Below are 13,344 nucleotides of genomic sequence, written 5' to 3' on the forward strand. Positions count from 1 at the left end.
AAAAAAAAACAAAAAGAACCCTTCGGAGTTTTTGACAATTATGAACATCTGAGCTTTTATTTGAAGCAAAATAAGTGTGAAATGTGATTTCAAGAAAACGACGCCTAGAATTTACCACTTCTGAAGATGAACTTTGACCTGATTTTCAGCTGACCTGCAGATAACTTGAGCACAATTAACTTGATAAGATATCAGCTGAAGGACAATGGACCCGACAAACAAAGTCTGCAGTCATAACAATGAGGAGAACTCATGAACTCCATTCACAGCTGTAAAACAGCAGCAGAAGAAGGATTACTTTGGCCTTGATCCTGTCGCTACACTTGGTTTCCTAAACTGTGATCTATCACTGTTTTTATTATTTCAATGGAAACAATCTGAACTTATTTTTTCTCTTTCTCCTAAAGTGTGATTTAAGACTGATCTTTAATTAAAACAATCTGCACAAATGTTCTTTTTTTAAATGAATGTATTTTGGATATTTTTCAATTGACTAAAGTAGTTGATGTATTTTTTCTGATGATAATTAATGATTATCATTGGGGGAAGTCATTTGCATTGATTGGTGCAGGGGGTCTGGAACAGGGGTCACCAACACGGCGTCCGCGGGCGCCAGGTCTCCCTCAAGCACCACATAAGTCGCCCGCAGGTCTCTTCTAAAAATAGCACAACTCACTTGTGAGCTGATTGAAAATTGCATTTTATGGTGATGACATTTTTTGAAATAACACTAGCCTTTACAAAGAATTAAAAATTAAAACATCTTAAAAATATATGTTCATTTTTCAGTGAGACTTTACCTGTTTTAAGATTCTTTATTTTGTGGTTAACAACAGAAGCAATAGAAGAAAACACTCCACAAAAGTTGTTTTTGGTCAATTCTTTTACTTATTAGTGGAGCTGCGCTCCTCAAACCCCTGAGTGAACCGCCCCCTCCCTTTATTTCCCCCAAACCCCAACTGCTTTCAAATTAACTCTGACATTTCGCAAATTTGATTTTTGATAATTAGTTATCTTTAATGGAATTACAATTTCTAAAAAAAAAAAAAACTCACATTTTTTGAAAAAAGTTTTTGGCTTAGTGAAATGGATGGACATTTTTCACAAAACTGTAATGGAAATGGACTTTTCTCTAAATGCGCTTCTGAAGTTTGGTATTGGTTAGTGTAGATTATTTTTTTATAATTGTCTGAGTATATTTAGATTTTTATTACTGATTAATGTAAATGACTCGTTTTTGATGTGAATCTAAAACAAGTCCAATAAAAAAATATACTGTGGATGTTTAAAAATTGATTACATCACTGATCATCAATAATCTAAATCTATGATTGTAGGATATAAATATTTGATCATAAATCCTGAACCGGATGTTGATTCTTGTAAAGAAAATGGTAAAGTCGAACAGAGGTGGGATCATATAAATTCACTTCCTCCACTCCCTTTCAAGCAATCTATTTGCAATTGATTATGTGTCAATTTTATGTATTATGACCTGATTACTTGAAAAAAAAAATTTAATTCGTTCATTCATTCATTCCTCTCTGCTCACAATAACAAACATATTAGTGTATTGATTTAAATCAGTGGTCCTCAACCTTTTTCAGACAATATTTTATGGATCAGTGTGAATGGGGCCGAGGTTTGTATTTTTAAGGTTTTGGTTTAGGGAAGTCTATTTTCAAAATAAAATGATAGTACAAGAAACTTTATGTAAAAAAGTCTAAAATATTAGTCGATCTTTTTAAACAGGTGATGAAGATTCAATGAAACAAAGTTGTTGATTTGCAGAAATTGTTTCTAATTAAAAAGAAAATAAAATCAATAAAAGAAACATTAAATGTGTTTTTTCACCACATAGAGTATAATTTTAACCACCAATCCAGGCTATGTTTATCTTTCAGGGCAAAAACATTTATCATAATTTGTTTTTACATACAAATATTCATTCAACCAATTTGACATTTAATACTTTAAAAAGATAAAGGTAAAATCTCATGCTCACTGGATCAAGGACGTGAAAAAAAACATTTTTTTCTTGAATCTTGAAAAGCAGAAACAACAAAAAACAAGCAAATCAACAAACGATCAGAAAACTTTAGTTAACAGAGTAACAGTAACTTATATAAATCTAGATATTTCATTTACATCATTAAAGGCTGTAATTGAATTGTTGATCCTGAATGTATCCAGTTTATTAAAAGATTCTTTAAAACAGAAGAAACAGATGTTGCTGTAATAATAATGACCTCTGGAGGGTCAGCTGACCTGAATGAATTAATAAAGTTTTTACACATTTATGAAGAACATCAGAGAGACATTGTTAAAAGATTCTATAGAATATATCTCAGCTGGTAGTTGAACAAAATGAATCAAGAGTTAATCACTTTAATTTCTACATTATAATGACATCATTGGAGGTAAATTCCTTTATTGCTAAATGATCATTAAACATTAGCTCTGGTTTTTGTGGACCTAAATAGAGGACTCAGAGATGTATTGGATGATTGTCAGTCAGAATTAACATTATAAAAAACTATCATTAACATATTTGACAAAACAGTTTCTTTTCTGATCCAAACATTTGTCCAGATCAGAAAATGTAGAAAGATTTATTTCTGTTTAAAGTTTCTCCAACATATCTGATCTCAGAGACTCTCAGAAGATCAACTGAAAAGATCTGATCACACATGATGATTCAAGAGAGTCTGATCAGAGAGATCAAGAACTGAACCAGAACTCAAGTCATTCATCTGAAAACTATTGATCATCTGAACTATTATTTAGACTCCTTTAACTCTGACAAACACTTACTGCTCCACTGCTGAACTGACGGACTTGAAGTGAAGAGGCAAATGCTTTGATCTGTCACTCCTGTTGGACACACAGCTGGATCCAGATCCAGATCCAGATCCAGATCTCTGTTGGAACCTCAGAAGAAAAACGTTTGTTAAATTAAAAACTAACTTATTTTGTTATGGAGGTTCATCAGATTATTTTTCATGTTTAAACTATTGAACTCAGATCATGAACAGACTCATCTATTAAAATTGTTCTGACAACTGAGTGACACTGTATACATTTATTTCAGTTACATTTATAGTATGTTTTTGACAAACACTTACTGTTCCACTCCTGAACTCATGGTTTTGAAGTCAGGGCTATGATGCTTTGAGTCGTCACTCCTGAATGACACACAGCTGGATCCAGATCCATATCCAGGTCCATATCCAGGTCCATGTTGGTTCCTGTGAAGAATGGTGGTTGCTGGTGTGAGTGCTGAGCTCTGACATGGAGAAGAGTCCTGGACAGTTAGAGATGTTCATCTCACCTCTGAGCTTTGCTCTGGCTCTCATCTTCCCCACACAGAGTGCTTTTAGAGGGAGGGGCTCCCTCCTGTGTGTCCTCACACTTATCCATGCTGCTGGATTGACTGGATCCACTGGATCAGCTCACACACACCTCCTCCCTTCATCTGCAGAGGAAACCCTCATCATCATCAGCTCTGATCCTCCTTCACTAACAGATCAGCTGCTCCTCCACTGATGGGCTCTTCTCTTGTGTTTCCTCTCAGGTTCAGGTGAATGCAGTCAGACAGCAGTGTGGGACAGAGGAAGCTGCTGAACATCAGCTGCTGCACTTCTGCTCTCCCTCCACCAGATGGAGACATGGAGCTGCAGCGGCAAACTCTCCATGATGGAGCAGCATTTCACTCATTCACTCACTTTGACAAACAAACAACAACCTTTTTCTCTGTACCTAAAACCTCTACTGGACATGAACCTCCAAACAGAAGGAAGCTGAGAATCAGAAATCTCAACTACAGAGACTGAACAGGTTCAAGTAGAAATCTTATTAGTGAAAGACATCAGAGATGATCTGACAGCTTTGTTCCCTCGTGAAGAGTCAGAAGTTCAGAAATGAAGGAGATCTCAGCACTCGTATGATAGGAAACATGCAGCAGTTCAGCACTGATATGTTCCAACCTTCATCAGCAGAGAGATCACTCAAACCACTGAAGAGATTTCAACTTCTGGAATTTCAGAATAGATCAGAATACACAATTTTCTTTTTCTGAATGTATTTTCTTTTTTTACTGCTGCTACAATCGACTGACAGTCAATCTACTGTAGCTCTAAGCTGCTTCAGCTGTTTTTGTTTCTTTATCTTCTTATTTTCAACCTCTTGACAGATTTGGACCTATTTTACGCCTTATGGGAGGAGTGGCATGTCTGCTAGTTCTTTTTGAACTGTTTTCTATCACACCGGGTCTGAAACAGTCGTCCATGTATTGTTTACATGACCAGCAGTTGTTGCCTGGTAACGACAAAATACGGCTGCAGATCGTTGAGATGTCTGTTTTATTCAATTTTCAACAGTTATGGTAAAAGATCATTTCCTTGTTATGGGATCAATAACATTCTAAAAACTTCTGTTCTATTTTAGTTTAATAAATAAACCTCAATCCCTATAAGCAATTTGAACAATCAATGTTTTTTAGAGGGGCTGCACGGTGGCGCAGTGGTTAGCGCTCTTGCCTCACAGCGAAAAGGCCCCAGTTCAAATCCCCGGCTGGGATCTCCCACCGTCCAAAAACATGCTTCATAGGTGAATTGGTGACTCTAAAATTGCCCCTAGGTATGAATGTGTGTGTGTGTGTGTGTGTGTGTGTGGGGGTGTGTGTGTGTGGGCCTGAGACAGACTGGCGACCTGTCCAGGGTGAACCCCGCCTTCGCCCATCAGTAGCTGAGTCAGGCTCCAGCACCACCGCGACCCCGAAAGGGAAGAAGCGGTCAGGAAAATAAATGAATGAATGAATGTTTTTAGAGTCGATCTGTATTGCTTATGATTTGTCACAGTTATGGAGGTAAATCTGGGCCGAAATTATTTTAAACCCAAAAAATCAAATTATAAAAAATATTGGTGTTTGATAAAAAAAAAAAAAAAAAGAAAAAGGAAAATGTCCAAAGCCTTTTGCTATTCTAAAATAAACTTAATTATTTTCAGCTTCAATGTTTTTGTTTTTTAGGTTTCAAAACTCAAAATTTCAGTTTAAAATCCTTTTTTTGCAGTTTAAACTTTTTTTGTTCATTTTTGAATCTGAAAATTTCAGTTTTGAAACTTCTGGCCCCATTGTAGCGTATTGGGGCGGGGCTAACATGAAGGATCAATCAAAATTAATGAGGGTGGTAACTTCAGTCCTGTTGCATTTACTGACTTCTCGGTGCATTCACTGACTTCTCGGTGCATTCACTGACTTCTCGGTGCATTCACTGTCTTGTATATTTACGGTCATAAAATGTCTGTACTGTCTGTACTGTCATAGTCTGAAGTTGTCCCCAGCCGGGTATATAAAGCAGTTTTATCGCGTACAAACCGCACATCCAAAACAGCGTTCTAGCCCGTTCAAAGCGCCATCTTGTTGCGTTACAGACGGACATGGACGTCCTCATGCTTGGATAAAATGGCTAAGACTCTGTTAATGCTGCAGTTATCTCCTGTGGCCTGATGGCTAATGCGTCTGCACTTGAACTTAATGTGGAAATCTATGGATGAACAAATCTTTCATGAAAATATAAGGCCTACATTCACCACCGTGTGACGGGTTGCCCCATTAACCCTTAATTAACGATTGATTTAGGACTCTTAGTCAGTGGTGGATGGGTAATGTGCACCTGTTACAGGTTTTAACTTTTTTTTTAAATACATAGTTACATTTCATTAGCTATAAAACTATTTTTTTTTTGCTGATATGAACATTTATTTTAAAACAACAAATATTACACAACCACTGTTGGTGACCCTGACCCTTGTGCTATCTTTTGGGGGTCCAGATGACCCTACCCTTACCTTGAAGTGTTCTCCCTCCTATGACAAAAGTGGATGAAGGTAGACAGGATTTCGTGTCTGCCAGGGACACCAGTGAAAATCAAAAATAGATTGAGAAAAAAAAAAAATCAGCGCAGTGTCTTGTGGGTTCCAGATGACCCGACTCCCAACATGAACACAAGGACAGCACAAGGGTTAAAAGCCCACTGGGAACGCTTTGATAATAGAAATAATATAGTTGGAGTGGAGCCTCCGTCTCCTCCTGCTCCGTCTGCTCTGACACGGAGGAAAACTCTCAACTTCATCATTTCCTGATCCAGGAACACATGAACAGAGCTCCGCCCCCATTTGTGTGTGTTTGTTTTTCTGACTTCGAGTTGAGAAACTTCAGGATTTTGTGGGTGAAAACTAGAAGATGGTAAAATACCAGGAAAGTCTGAGTCAAATCAGAGGTAAAGTCGACACTAAAGTTCTTCCTAAAACTGCAGCTCAACTCTCACCACGTCACACATCTGCTGTCTGCTAAGTAAGTTTTTGTTCAGACCAAAGACAATAAACACACAATCTCTGGTTCTCAGGCTGATGTGGGACGACCACAATGACCAGAGTTTACTTCACCAAACTCGACCACCTTCTGCAAACTGCAGCTGAGGGAGACAAAGTAAAGCTGAAGCTCTATAGTCATTTCTGATCACATTGTTGACTGAAAGCTCTGACCTCTGACCTTTTACTGTTGACAGAAGCAGAACCTCAACATCAACATTCAGACTGTAAAAAGCTGATCCTGAGAGCAGCTCTGACTGAAAGAATGTGGATCTTCCAGATGATCTCAGGGACTTTTTCTCTGCTTTAGTTTGGAAGAATCCAGCAGAACCACATTCCTGAAGGAAGTCTCTGTTCCTCAGTAACAGGGTGTGTTTGAACCAGTGAAGTAAGAACTGGACTGAGCAACAGTTATTCTCAGTCATTTTATATGTCAGAATAATCCTTCTTCCTCTGGTTCATTCTCCTTCTATCACATGTTCTGCTGTTTTCCATCAGTTTGAGCTCGTCAGTCTGTCTTATTTGGATAAATTAATCATCCAGATGAAGCCGTCAGGATCTCCTAATGATCCAGTTCCACCTCGTCAGTTTAAAGAAGTTTTTCCGGCTTTGGCTCCTTATGTTCTCAGTATAATGAATGTCATTATAGTTCAGTAGATTGTGCCCTCGTGTTTTAAACATGCAGTATTAACACCATGTATTAAAAAGCCTGGCTTGGACTCCCTCATTTTGGCAAACTTCAGACCCATTTCTAAGCTTCCATTCCTTTCGAAGGTGCTTGAAATATTGTGTACTGTCAGTTAATAACATTTTTAGAAGAGAACATCGTTCTTGAGATGTTTCAATCGGGATTTGAACCCAGTCACAGTACTGAGTCGGCTTTGTTGAGGGTTTCTAATGATTTTTTTCTAGCAGCTGATGCTGGTCACTATGTTGTTTTGGTTCTGCTGGATCTAGCAGCTGCCTTTGATACAGTTGACCATCAAATCCTTTTATCTCGCTTGGAAAGCTGGGTGGGCCTTCGAGGTAGTACTTTAAATTGATTCAGATCATTAACTGATAGGAGCTTCTGTGTCCGTCTTGGAGCTACAGAGTCTTGCAGGGCACCTCTTACATGTGGCGTACCTCAGGGTTCTGTTCTCGGAATTTCATTCCACTTTTATGCTGACGACAGCCAGGTTTGCATCTCATTAAAGCAGGAAGAAGCGTATTCTCCTCAACAGTTATTTCAATGCTTTGATGATATTAAAGCATGGATGTCATGTAATTTCCTACACTTAAATCAGGAAAAGACTCAGGTTCTGTTATTGGGCCCGAGTGGCATCTCTAAGGCACATGTTGATTTAGATGTTTTAAATGATTATTTGAAACCGACATCAATGAGTTTAGGTGTGAAACTGGACAGCAACTTAACTTTGAAAGCTCATATTGATTCAGTTGTCAAATCCCGCTTTTTTAATTTGAAGCAACTGTCCAAAGTTAAACCTCTTCTTTCTACCTGTGACTTTGAGATTTGAATCCATGCTTTAATCTCAACTGGTTTAGATTGTTGCAAAGCTCTTTATGTTGGAGTTACTCAGGAGTCACTTGTTTGGTTGCAGTTAGTCCAGAATGCTGCTGCCCGTCTGTTAACTGGTGCACGGAAACAAGAGCACGTTACTCCTGTTTTAGCATCACTTCATTGGCTCCCAGTTCGTTTTCACATTGATTTTAAAATTCTTTTATTTGTTTTTAAATGACTTCACGGTCTTGCTCCGAACTACCTGTCAGACCTGATCCAGGTGTACACGCCTTCTCGCTCCCTCAGGTCAGCTGACCAGATGAAGTTAGTCATTTCCAAAACCAAGAGGTCGTATCTTATCGTATTTTCAAACAGATAAATAGATCCAGCTGTTCACTTGTTAGAATGGTTCATCATCTTGGCAGGTTTATCCTTTTCGGGGTCTCAGGGGTGCCAGTGCCTAACCCAGCTACTGATGGGCGAAGGCGGGGTCTACCATGGACAGGTCGCCAGTCTGTCGCCGAATGGTTATTTATTTTAAATACAGCTGAACAGGTTTCTCACATGCATCTGATCAGACTGTAAATGGACAAACTGCAGCGCCGTCACCCTTTTAGCTCGACAAAAAGGAATAAATGTAAGTAAATCCCAAAGGACCGCTGACAGAATCAAATGTTGGAATGGTTCTCACTCAAAGGCTTCAAAAATTACTTGTACAATCCTCCCGAGCCGCCGTTATTAAAGTAGAAGCTGTTTACATCCTGCAGTCTCGTGGTCGAGGCGTGGAAAGTGGCGGAGACTCACAATAAACTCACTCCAAATTGTCGACAGTACTTTCTATTAGGGATGTCCCAATACGATCACGTGATCGGAAATTGGGCCTGATCACGTGGTTGAAGACTCGATTGAAATCGGGCTCCATTGTCCGATCGGGATTAGATATTTAATTTGTTCTTATTATAATTCAGTCTTATTATTCTGGATAAATACTCCACTAGAAGTCTGCATGTCACGAACAGATCACAAAATTCTATTCCCGGAAAACGCAGCAAAAAAAGGCAACAGCTTAATAAGCTAGCTAGCCGATCACTGATTCAGACTTTCGGGATCAATAACTCTTTTGAAAACGCTTTAAACTGACAGCAAGAGTCTCTAAACAACAACCTCTAAAGGTATTTCAACAGAAAAAGACAGAGATTTGTTTCTTTTTAATGTTAAGCTCTTCATGCTGCAGGCAGACGGCTACACAGCAGCTGCTAACTGCTACATGCTAGCGCCGTGATATAACTCCTTAGGACCCGAGCTGTCCTTTGATATGCCTGTTTTATTTATCTGGCAGAGAAATAACAGTTAAGAAAATTAACTACTGTGGTAATAAAACCGAAAAGTGATGTTTTAAGAACTTAAAAAAGAAGCACACAATCTTAAAAATAACTAAATAAATAAAACTAATAAATTAAAACTAATAATGATATCAGCTATTCATGAACACTCATCAAATTTTATGATAAAACAAAGTCATAATTTATTTTTAAGAATTTTAAATGAGGACAGGAATCACATTTGGTCAAAAATGTTCAATAGCTCTAAAGATGTTAAAGCTAAAGTCACTAAACTTGTTTTATCAAGTCACTTGTTATATAAGTGACTTGAAGTCACTTATATAACAAGAAAATATTATTTTATTGGTTTATATTTGCTGTATTTTTACTTGGCTATTAAAGCTACTTCACAGAAGTGTTTTATTTAAGTTTTTAATGATAAAAGAAGGTTATTGAAATACAAATAAGGGACAACGCTAATCTGTTTCTTCAATTTGTTCATGTTTTAAATGTCTTATAAAAGTATCAGATCGGGACTCGGTATCGGCAGATACACAAAATCCAACGACTCGGTATCGGGTCGGGCCCAAAAAAACCTGATCGGGACATCCCTACTTCCTGTAGATTCATGACTCAGCTATGACTCACAGAGACTCAGACCAATCGCTGGTTGCAGACGTTTGCAAAATGACGATAGCCGTTTCAGGAAGTGACGGTGAAAGCGGTGGCCTACTTTCACGAGGAGTGAAGGTAATGCATTTAAAATGGGGGACCTCATGGCTCGAGAAGTCCAGTTCTAATTAGACTCTCTATGCTCTGACCTCTGACCTTTAACTCTAACCTCAACATCAACATTCAGACTGTACAAAGCTGATCCTGAGAGCAGCTCTGACTGAAAGAATGTGGATCTTCCAGATGATCTCAGGGACTTTTTCTCTGCTTCAGTTTGGAAGAAAGCAGCAGAACCACATTCCTGAAGGAAGTCTCTGTTCCTCAGTAACAGGGTGTGTGCAGATTCTGCAGAAGATGCAGGAATGAAGGAGTGCTGCTCCCTGGTGGACAGGAACTCAGCAGTGAAGCTTCAGTTCCAACAGATCAGATCAACGTTCTGCTCTCTGCTAAAGAGGAAGAACGTCTGCTGCAGTTCCTGCTGCTGTCTTTATTCTATAATCCGGGATTTGAACATTTCCAAGTCTGTCAGAGGAAAGTGGAGAAAGTGTGTAGTGAGGAGTTTAACATCTGTAATCTTAATTCACGGGTGTCATTGTCACGAGTAATTTTGTGAACGTCACTCCCCCAATAACCGAGGGAATCTAAGTTTCACTCTGTTTGTTTCTCCATCTGCTCATTTGATCAAGTAGTGTCCAGAATCCTCTTTTTTCTCTCTCTTCAAGTCACACATGTCAGATCAATACCAGAGATCAAGAGAGCACAGAGCGAGTGATGAGCGTGGACGTATGCAAGTGTGTGAAAATCTCCTCACCGTTTGTGCACATGAGAGAGCGGGGAAGATGTAACAATGACAAACAATATCAACACAAAACTGAAAAAATGAGAGACTCTGGAAAATAATTTTGTGCATATGTTTATATAATTATTAATAAGTAAAAAAAAATAAAACAACAAAATCTTGGAAGATCCAGATGGCTAAGAAGAACCTCCTGTGTGAGGAGCTGCAGCCGTCCAACGCCTCAAAAGAACCATGACAGGAGAGGATTCCCTAGTTAATGGATTTATTTAGATAGATAGATAGATAGATAGATAGATAGATAGATAGATAGATAGATAGATAGATAGATAGATAGATAGATAGATAGATAGATAGATAGATAGATAGATAGATAGATAGATAGATAGATAGATAGATAGATATCTTTATTTGTCATTGCCACAGGTACAATGAAATTAAAAAGTGCTTTCTGATCCGTGCCAAGTTCATGCTTAAAATCAACCCATGTAAAAATAATAAATAAAAAGACAAATTCATCAAAACAAGATATTCTATAGGTGCTAAAAATGTTAAGAACTGAAACAGAATAATGATAAATATTAATAAATATAACAAAGCATCTACTTTGTCCTCAGTGTACAGGAAGAGCTCCAGATTTAAAGCTTTCTTTCTGCATTTAAGAGGTTTATTGCAGTGGGGTAAAAACTGTTCTGGAGTCTTTTTGTCCTTACTCTGCTGGACCTGTAGCGTTTGCCTGAAGGCAACAGATCAAACAGGGCATGTCCAGGGTGTGATGCGTCTCTGGTGATCGTTCGCGCTCTGTTGAGGCAGCGGGAGCTATGGAGGGTTTCCAGGGTGGGGAGGGGGCAGCCAATAATCTTTTGGGCGGTGTTGATGACCCGCTGGAGAGCTTTCCTCTGTGCCACTGTACAGCTGCTGAACCAAGTGCATATGCAGTATGCTAGTGCACTTTCCACGGTGGCACGGTAGAAGGTCACCAGCAGACTTTGGTTGATGTTGTTTTTCCTGAGTAACCTCAGGAAATACAGTCTCTGCTGGGCCTTTTTCAGCAGCTCTGTGGTGTTTGTATTCCACGTTAAGCTCTCCTCCATGTGAACTCCCAGGAAGCGGAAGTCTGTCACCCTCTCCACGCAGTCCCCACGGATGAATAGTGGCAGAATGCCCGTCTTCTTTTTCCTGAAGTCAATTATCAGTTCTTTGGTCTTCGTTATGTTGAGGAGGAGGTTGTTGGTTGAACACCATGTCGACAGCCGCTCCACCTTGTTACAGGGACATTTCAGACCAGGATTTTGTATTTTTATGTGGCATTGACTTGATGCATGCTTTGTGAATCCTTTGTCTTTTTCCAACATTTTTTGGAATACTTTAGATTTATTTTCTCAGAAGGGGATTGTTAAAATGTGATTGTGTGACTTTCTGGAAAAACATAATCATTACGTCTAGACACACCCTGTAATTTTCTGTTATCCTACAAACCGACCCCGGGCCCCCATGACAAGAACACAGTTATGTGGCCCTCACTAGAAAAAGTTTGGGGACCCCTGATCTAGTGTCACAAGCGCAGCCCCTGCTGTCCCAGTTGCTCCCAGTCCTGCAGTGTCCGCTGTGGATGATTTAAATTTAGGCTTGAACACTTTAACACCGTCACAACCTACAGCTCTGGTTTCTCCAGACGTAACTTTGGTAAGAACGCCTCATTCTGTCCAGGCTGGTATGATGGGAGACCATGACTGGAATATTCAGCAAAGCTTGATGCTTCATGCTTTTGTTTCTGTGTCGTAAATATGGGAGAAACAATGACAGGGATTTGGTTTTCACAAAACAAGGATTTAAGAATTGAAAAATGATGTTGGAAAAAGACAAAGGATTCACAAAGCATGCATCAAGTCAATGCCACATAAAAATACAAAATCCTGGTCTGAAATGTCCCTGTAACAATGACTCTGAGGCGTTTGGATCCATGTGCAGCAGGTAAGTTTAATAGCAACCAAATCCGAGCAAGGGCAAAGACGAGAGCATAATCCAAAAACCAGGCAGGAGTCAAACACATGGAGCAGGACAGGGAGATGAGGAGGCAGGCAAAGGTCAGAACACAGGAAGGCCAAAGACAAAGTAAATACTCAATATAGAATATGAACAAGGTAATGCTTCGCACAGAGCAGAGTCCAGACAGGGTATAAATAGAAGAGGGCTGATGAGGCTGATGGGAAGCAGCTGGAGACAACATGGAGGGGACAGCATTGGCTCATGGGATATGGAGTGAGGAAGTGGTTGAGAGGGTCAATACTCAGGAGAGGGCTCTCTCTGGTGGTCAGAGGTTGAACTGGGAGACAGAGCCCTGACAGTCCCAGAGGAAAACCTTTAGTAATCTAATAGGGCCCAGTCATGATGATAAAAGTAAATATTCTAGAACAATTTAAAAAGTAGTTTAGTTCTTTGGAGTAAATGAACTTCCACTTTGTGAATGTGAAAAGCTCAAATGATGATTTCTCTAAAAGAATGGTCTAAAATGCTTAACAAAGGACCCAAAGTTTAATATAAATAAACAAAATCCTCCCACAAATTCACCTCTCACAACATCCAAAACAACATTACTGAATCATTGGTCCAAATGCTATTAAATCAAATCAAGCATAATTCTAACAAAGCAGATTCTGCTGGTTTTTGGATCAAAGTGA

General features: G+C 39.1%; 1 long non-coding RNA gene across 1 annotated transcript; it reads right to left on the reverse strand.

Moving 5' to 3' along the window:
- Positions 1-2,803: 2,803 nt before the first annotated feature.
- Positions 2,804-3,395, reverse strand: LOC112141300. The gene is made up of 3 exons (XR_002918353.2): positions 3,332-3,395; positions 3,126-3,248; positions 2,804-2,931 (listed from the first exon to the last, which is right to left on the reverse strand). It is a non-coding gene; the product is annotated as an uncharacterized LOC112141300 (long non-coding RNA).
- Between the last annotated feature and the right edge of the window lie 9,949 nt (positions 3,396-13,344).

This window comes from Oryzias melastigma, unplaced genomic scaffold (genome assembly GCF_002922805.2).
Source record: "Oryzias melastigma strain HK-1 unplaced genomic scaffold, ASM292280v2 sc00360, whole genome shotgun sequence".
NCBI lineage: Eukaryota > Metazoa > Chordata > Actinopteri > Beloniformes > Adrianichthyidae > Oryzias > Oryzias melastigma.